The following is an 8,370-nucleotide window of genomic DNA, read 5'->3' on the forward strand; positions in this document are numbered from 1 at the left end:
AATTTATGTGGAAAAATATAGGTCCTAGAATAGTTGAATCGATCTTGACAAAAAAAGAACAATGAGGAAGGAACCATTCTCCCTGACATTATGTCTCTCTATTCAGCTATATTAAGATATTGTGATAATGATTGAGGGATAGATACATCAAAGAAGCAAAAGAGAAAACCCAGAAACAGACCCACCCAAATATGCTCAATTAATTTTTGGAAAAGGTGCAAAAGTGAAAGGTTAGCTTATTCAAGAGACAGTGCTAGAGAAATTACACATCCATAGGCAAAAGGGAACTCACACACTTTATATATAATTCAACAGGAGACATAAAGCTATAAAAACATAAAACTTTAGAACTTTTAGAAGAAAAGATAGGTGAGACTCTTCCTGATCTAGGGCTAGGCAAAGAATTCATAGCCTGATCCATAAAAGGAAGAAAATTCATGAATTGGATTTCACTGGAATTAAAAACTCTGCTTTTGTGAAAGACGATGTGAGGAGAATTCTTCTGACCATATAAAAAACAGGCCTTTGTCATAAGAAGGCAAACTTGAGAGACACAGCAGTCTCTCGGGCACGAGCAGCTGGACTCTTCAGGAAAGGATTTATGGAACTTGACCCTTGCAAGACCCAACTTGATCCAAGCACGACAGAAACCTTTTTCCAAGGATAAGATTTGGTTTCAGTTGCTTAATGAAAAAACACTGAAAATGTCTGTATAAATTCCACTATCTCATTCATTCATCCTTTCCCGCATCACATATCTGGATACCTTCTATGTGCCTCATACTTTTCTATGTGCTGGGACCAGAAATGGAGACGGTGGATGAGGAAGTGCATGCCCATCCCCTGGAGACACGTGATCTGTGGTCACCACGCAGAAGAGGAGGAGTGTCTCATCCACTCATAACTGCCTCAGGCAGGAAATGAGTCATGTTGCTTCAGTCAGGGTGCATTGGCCACACCTGGCCACACAGTAACCTTACCTGCAAGGGATGCTGGAAATTGCAGGGATATTTGGTGTGTACTGTCTTGGGCACAAGCTCCGCTATTATTCAAAGGCTGTTGCACTCCATTGCCCACATGGCAAATTATCTATAGCTTCTTTCTCATATGTTGACTTCATCTTTCTCAAAAAATTCTTCAATCCAGAAGAATTGTGACTCACATAAATCTGTGAGTCATAGCCATACGGACAAGGAAGGTACCACATGATAGTCACAGTCAAGATTCCCTCAAAAAGGCTCAAACCAGAAAAACAACTCCTTGTAGGACTTTTTCTCAGCAAGGGTTAACTTTTCCTCCGGGTGACAGATACCTTGAATGGCTCCTTTCTCCTGGATGTGACAGGAAGGGAAAAAGAAAAACAAGATTGGGTTGAGGGCCAGACTCTCTGAGGGGAGGCTCATTAGTGGAAAGGAGCCAAGTGTTAGCTCTGAGTGGTGTGTTCGATGGCAGTGACTGAGTGGCCAGGCTTGGAGCCTGCATTAAATGTGACACCAAAGCAAACCAGGAGACACAGCTAATTCCTCATGTCTCCTCATCTGAGGGGTGTTAGTGTCTCTGGGTGACCAGAGCCACCTTCCCAGGAGGGCTCAGAGTCTTGGGCCTAGAAAGGACTCCAGAGTAGTCCCCTCAATTCAAGAGTGCCTGTGTTCCTGCAAATCTCTGACATTCATTACCTAATTTCCCCCAAAACCCAGTTGAGGTGTAATGAGGTGAACTGAAAAACACAGGCCCTGGAAGAGGGAGCCTAATCTTGACAAAGAAGCGACAAGTAGGAGGAATCACTCTGGCCAACACTGAGGCTCACTGTTCTGTGACATTAATCAAGACACCCCCAAAATCAAGTGGAAGCCCTCACTCCTGGGACCTGGAAATGCCACCTTATTTGGAAATCAAGTCTTTGCAGATGTAATCAAGTTTCGATGAGATCACTAAGGTGGGTCCTCATCCAATAGGACCAGTGTCCTTAGGAGAAAAGGGACATTTGGACAAAGAAACGTACATCAAGATGAAAGCAGAGACTGGAGGGATGCACCTGCCAGCCAAGAAGCACCCAAAGCTACCAGAAGGTGGAAAGGCAAGACAGACTCCTCCCCTAGAGGCGCTGGAAGCAGGAGGGCCCTACCGACACCTGATTTTGCATTTCTGGCTTCTGAAACTGTGAGACAGTACCTTTCTGTTGTTTTAGCCACTCAGCTCGTGGCACGTTGTCGCAACAGCCCTAGGAAGCGAATGGGGGATATCGTCCACACGTGGCAGAAAGGTAAACTGAGCCTCAGAGAAGGCAGTGTCTGCAAGAGAAGGACATGGCTGAGGAACCCGGGCTCTGGCTTCCTTCCCTCCTGGAATTGCTCAGCAAGACTGAACCCCCACCCCACCCCCAAACAAGCCCTGGAAGGGAATCTTCCATGCCAGGGCTCTCGTCACTGTGAAGAAAGATCTGTTTTCCTGTCCCCCATGCGAAGAGAGATGTTAGTCCAGTTTCAAGGCTGACATCTCTCGGGTACTGAAGTGTGGACGGCAGTTGTGGAAGGGAGAGCTCAAGGCTGAGGGAGGTGGAGTCACCACCCCTGTCCCTACCTGGACCACCCTCTGGGAGTGGTTGGAAGGGCCCCACATGTCCTGCTCATGTGTCTCCTTTCAGCCCCTAGACGCCGCCACCACCACTGCCCCCATTCAGACCCTTCTCCCCTGCCTGCTTGTCAGGTGTCAGAGCCCCAGCCTGGCCACTAAGCGTTCCCTGCCTCACAGAACATTTCCTGAACACTCCCTGTGGGATGAGGGGGACTCGGGGGACCTGGAGAGGTTAGGAAAAAACAACATGACCTGGAGGGGTGATGGGGGATGAGGTGACCTGAAGGGGTGAGGGGGAACGAGGTGATCTAGAGAGGTGAGGGGGAACAAGGTGACTGGAGGGGTGAGGGTGATGAGGTGACCTGGAGGGGTGAGGGGGGGATGAGGTGACCTGGAGGGGTGAGGGGAAACAAGGCGACCAGAGGGGTGAGGGTGATGAGGTGACCTGGAGGGGTGAGGGGGATGAGGTGACCTGGAAGGGTGAGGGGGAACAAGATGACTGGAGGAGTGAGGTGGGTAGTACAGGACCTCTGTTCTTGGGGCCACCTCTCACAGTCATAATGTTTACTAGCTGTCCTGACCGTGTCATCCTAACTCCTGCCCTCACTGCCCTTACTGTGTCATCATGGTGTTGACCTGCTCAGGAGGGCCTCCTTTGGGACTGCCTTCCCCATCACCACACCCTTCTCTAGCCCTGGGTCCCACAGCCATTTGGAGGATCACCATCTTCCCAGTCCCAGGGGACAGGCCAGGAATTGTCACTTGACCCAGCTGGGCAGTCAGGATTTGGAATTAGATTTAGAAGTTAATTTCTGCTCTTGGAAACATTCAAACTTGACTTATTTCTGGCAAAGCTCTGTCCTATGCCCAGAACTGGGTCTGCAGAGAGATGGGTTGGGGGACAGGGCAGAAGAGGGGCAGAGGGAGAATGCCACCATGAGAGGACTCCAGGGCCACCCACTCCATGGCCCTCTCTTCTGGGGTGCAGCCACAGTTCTGCCCTTAGATTTGAATGTCCCTTTGGCACAAAGGGAATTTCACTGGCTGTGACACCAGCTGCCCTGCCCATCTTTCCAGGCCTGTCTCATGGCCTCCCCCAGGACCCCATCCTGACCTTCTACCCGCTGGGCTCCTCAAGCCCTCTGACCCCAGCACCTTGAGCGCTTCCCAGGATGCCCACAGTAACTAGTGAACAGATGTCCAGACATCTCATCAGCCCTGCTCCAGCACATCCTCGCGAGAGGGAAGGGATTCTGTGTGCCCATTTCTGAATCAAACCCCAGCCCCTGCCTACCACAGGCAATCAGAGAGGGCTCATTGCACCAAGAGACTGAGCACTGTCCCATGCCAGCCATTGCATCCCCTGCCCTCGTTGTCACTGTCGTTGGAGCACACACTCTCGAGTCCAACGTCCTAGGCTCAAATCTCAGCCCAGCCATTTACAAGGTGGAGAAAGTTTTCAAACCTCTCCATGCCTCTTATTTTCCCAGTCTATAAAGGGATTCACACTGCTCCAGGCACTCAATAATTGCTATCACCTGTCCCCCTTGCACTGGTTAATAGTTCCTCCCATTTTTGTGGCGGACCCACCACCATCCTCTTGTAGCCCCATTTTTATTTCAGCACAACTGGTCCCACCTTCAGGTTTCAAATGTGAGCACATGAACTGTCCTGGCCAATGAGGCTTTATTCTGGGACTTGGCTGGAATTATTGGGCAAGTAAAGTGCTATTTTCTGCAGAAACTTCTGGGGGATCTCCAATAGGAGAGGGGTTGGCTGAAAGTAAAGCACACTCAGAGGAAAGCAGACAGAGCTAAGACATGGGGTGTGATGAATATCTAACAACTTCTGAGCACCTAGGTCCAGCCATATCTGAATTTCCTAGAGCTTGTGAGTTACATGAGGCTGTAAATTCTCTTTTCTGGCTTAAGCTAACTTGGATTTCTGTCTCTTCTCACAGAAATGGACCAAATTAAAATAATTATTATCCCCCCATTTCCACACTGCCATGAAGTAACTTACACTGGTCAGCTGCTGCCCAGGGACTCAAGCCCACATCTGGCTGTCTCCAGCAGTGATGATCTTGGAGAGATGGAGGCTGACAGAGGCAAAGTGACAGGACCTGCTAAGAAGCAGGGGAAGAAGAGCTCAAGATGCAATTTGCAGAGTCGGAAATCACTCACTGAGGCAATCTAATTTGAGGTAGCCCGTGTTGCAGACGATCTCCACAATTTCCTAGAATAGGCACCACTCACCTCCCAGGACCAATCTGACCGTGACAGCTCTGTTATCAGACCTGGCAGGACTGTGATTTTGCTACCCCAACTGCTAGATCAATCAAGGAAGTGGGGTGAGAAGTCATTTCCTCCTCTCATTTCCTGGGGAGCAGCTCCTCAGCCACCACCAGGGCCATCTGTTGGAGAGTGGGGGTCTCTGGGAGGCCAACCGCTTAGATGCACCTTGGTAGGCATCATTCCCCAGAGCAGCAGGAGAGCCTGATTTGCACTCCCAGTTGGAGAATAAGCAGCCTGGTCTCTGCTAACCCGCTAGGACTCTGGCCTGGGTGTTGGTTCATATCAGTGCAGGTGTGGTAAGTCCTCCAGGGGCTGTGGGGTTCTTTTCCTGTTATAGCTTTCTATTACAGTTCTGATAAAACATGTCTCTCCCTCTGCTCCAAGTCAAGGGCAGGGGTCAAATCTAATTCAGCGTTGGGTCCTTGTGGCCTAGTGCAGTACTGGCCACATATATTTGATCCAAGAGGCCCTCAGAAATCATGGCCTCATTTTACAACTGGGAAAACTGAGTTTTACTGAGAATGTTTTGCTCACACTAGTCTGACCTTGGATCACAGGTGAACTGGCTCAATCTGATGTTCTCTGAGGCTTCTTTCAAACCTGAACTGCTGCGATGATCACATGCCCAAGACACACCACAGGGGATGGACAGAGTCAGGACAGGAACCCAGGTCTTCGGACCACAGACCTGCTCTCCCTCCACACCAAGCAGCACCTGGTGTGACCTCAAAGAGCTTATGATTTACCCACAAGAGTCATGTGTACCAGTGTGACAGCCAGGGCTATTAGATCACAAGTGACAGAATCATGATGCCTGCAAGCCGAGAAATCTACTGTCTTCTGTAACCAGTCCTGGGAAGGGCTGGAACGTTGCTGGGTCTCAAGGAAACTGGAACCAGGCACCAGAATACTCCAAGTTCCTGAGTTCCTGAATTGTCTCTCTCTCGCTTTCTTTCTCTCTCTCTCTCTCCGTCTCTGCCTCCCTCAAGATTGCTTCCTTCTTTGGAAGCAAACCATATCCTTTGCATCAACTGCATCTAGCCCTTTCCACAGCTTGAGCTCAGAGCCCCAGAGACCCCCTTCCTGGTGTCACACAAGAGAGGAGGGAGCTCTCTGTGGGATCTGATGTGAAAATTCCCAGGAAAGGACTGACTGGCCAGCCCTGGGGGTGAATCACACCTCCATCGAGGGAAAGAGTCTGGGGACTCGGGAAGGGTAGGCATTGCCCGAAAAGGCAGGCTAGGCCGACAGAGCAACAGGCATCCTCTGCAGTGATTGAAATAATTCAGGGTGACACTTGGCAATGAGTTCTGAGTGTGTGGAGGTGGAAGGAGGAGAGACAAAGGGAGCAGGTGGGTACTCCTTTGTTTGAAGTCATCTTGTGACTCTCTTCTCCATAGGCTGTCCCTTCATCTAAGCTTAACATCTACCTTAAATTTCAGATGCTTCTTCGGGCACCATCCATGGTCAAAGAGCAGATGATAGATATTCAAAGAAAGATCTGTGTCCTTGGCCTACCACACCACTGTTACCGTGCTCAGTGGGATGGAGGAAAACACCCCAGCAGCACCTGGGGGCTGCTCCAGCAGCAGCTACTAGCAGGAGATGAATCGGAGACCCATAAGTGGGAAAGAGCAATGTTTGGTGCTAAAAGCCCCCGAGATATTCAGTTCATTGTAAAGACTAATCAAAAACGAAAACAAAAATATACTGGAGTCACCCAAGCAGATTTCAATGATGGCTTCCTTTTCTGCAAGCACCTGTTAGCACCTCTCAGAACATAGCATCCCTCGGAAACTGCTGCCATGGGCAGGGTCCATGATTCTCCTTATGATCAGAATGGCTCGTCTTCCCAGCCTGCAGGAAATAAAGGGGCCATGTTAACACCAGATGACAGCCCTTCACCCACCTGGATGACTGCAAAGCCCCATCTCCTGGTTATCTCTGAGCACTCATGATGAGCAGAACACGTTCTTGGGGCTCTGTCCACCCTCAGCCATCCTCTCTGCCCTCCACATGGACTGCCCACCTCCCGGGGCCATCGGTGGGGCCTCCCAGAGCTGCCCTCAGTAGTCCCAGCTTGCTCTGGAGGCTAGACAGTGTCAAGGAAGGTCCTAAATAGAAAATCGCAGATAACAGCCTCTTTCCCCTCATGGAAAGTTCCTCTCTGTCTGGACTTCTGTTTTCTTTGCCAGACTAGGGTGGGGGTGGGGTAGAATGAACAAGCCCAGATCGAAGCCTACTGTGTGCGGCTGGATTCACTGTCATATTTCATAGCCCTTATTTACAGCAGCCAGGGGAGGGCCTGTGTCATCTCTACTTCCCTGATAGAGGAACAGCTCAGCAAGGAGAGAACAATGAGGCAGGGCACACAGCTGGACTTGAACGTGGTCTGGGAGACCCAACCACCCCTGGGCCTGGCCTCTCAAGTTCTCCACTCCCAGCTCTGACTGTGAGGGCCCACGTGTGGGGTGGGATGAATAGGGGGCCTGATGGAGGAAGCAGGGGTCACAGCGAGCTTTGAAGATGGGCAAGATCAGAGAAGGACTCGAACTGTGGGTGAAAAGACAAGCAGAGGACACACGATTGGGGGGCATCATAAACAGCGACCATACCTGGACACAGGCAGGGACTGGCCAGGTGCAGGGGTGAGGAGGGACAAGGTGTGGAGAGGACTGGCAAGGCTACAAAGCCGTGCTGAGGATGCAGCCTCTGTCCTAGAGCCGGGGCCCGGGTAAGGAGCACCACAGGGCTGGCCCCAAGAGAAGCTCAATGCTTTCGGGGAACTCTGCAGCCCCTGGCAGGAGCTGGGCCTCCGTCCAGGCATCCGGCCTCATCCGGGCTCTGGACAAAACTGATTTGATCCCTCCTCCCCACCTCCCACCTCCTCAGCGCTCTGTGTGCACAGTGTGTGCGTGTGCTGTGATCGGATGCAGGCAATATTGGATTGCACTGAACCGCGGATCATTCTAGAGGCGTGACAGTATTTTCAAAAGAGACAGACCCACTGACACATCTGTTCGTTCGCCACCCTTCCTATTGCGCACCACTGCGCGACACAGCCCCGTTCCTTCCCTCACTGCCGCAGTCTCCGAGCAGTCGTGAGCTCCTGACCAATGCTCCGTGCCCTGCGGTGCCATCTCCTTCATCCTTCCTGACCCTGTGGCAGTGGGGACCATGGCGGCACTCTTATTAACAGTGAGAAATTTAGACTCAGAGGGCCAGCGCTCCTCTCTGGAGACAGAGGGGGAAGGAGACCAAAGAGGGAAAGGGCCTGGCTCCAAAGGACTCAGACCGTCCTGCCCTCTGCCCACCAGGCCTCTGCAAAGCCCACTCCTCCTCTGGCCTGGCTGCTGCCTACAGGTCAGGGTCTAGCCCAGGCACCATCCTGGAGGGGGGAAGAAGAGAGCAGAGGAGGCCAGGCTGCGGTAGAAGCCAGAGGACGCTGGACAGTAAATGCCCGCTAGCCTGTGCTTTGACACTCAAACCTTTCCTCCCAGGC

The 8,370-nt window shown here is 51.3% G+C and overlaps 1 long non-coding RNA gene across 3 annotated transcripts; it reads right to left on the bottom strand.

The window, feature by feature from the left end:
* Positions 1-248: 248 nt before the first annotated feature.
* LOC128575517 (uncharacterized) lies at positions 249-5,049 on the bottom strand. 3 transcript variants are annotated; one of them, XR_008377014.1, is made up of 4 exons: positions 4,830-5,049; positions 4,597-4,696; positions 2,173-2,291; positions 249-1,331 (listed from the first exon to the last, which is right to left on the bottom strand). It is a non-coding gene; the product is annotated as an uncharacterized LOC128575517 (long non-coding RNA). The 3 variants fall into 3 exon arrangements; XR_008377013.1 differs by having other exon boundaries at positions 4,597-4,699; XR_008377012.1 differs by lacking the exon at positions 4,830-5,049 and having other exon boundaries at positions 4,597-4,804.
* Between the last annotated feature and the right edge of the window lie 3,321 nt (positions 5,050-8,370).

This window comes from Nycticebus coucang, chromosome 22, assembly GCF_027406575.1.
Source record: "Nycticebus coucang isolate mNycCou1 chromosome 22, mNycCou1.pri, whole genome shotgun sequence".
In the NCBI taxonomy this organism is placed as follows: domain Eukaryota; kingdom Metazoa; phylum Chordata; class Mammalia; order Primates; family Lorisidae; genus Nycticebus; species Nycticebus coucang.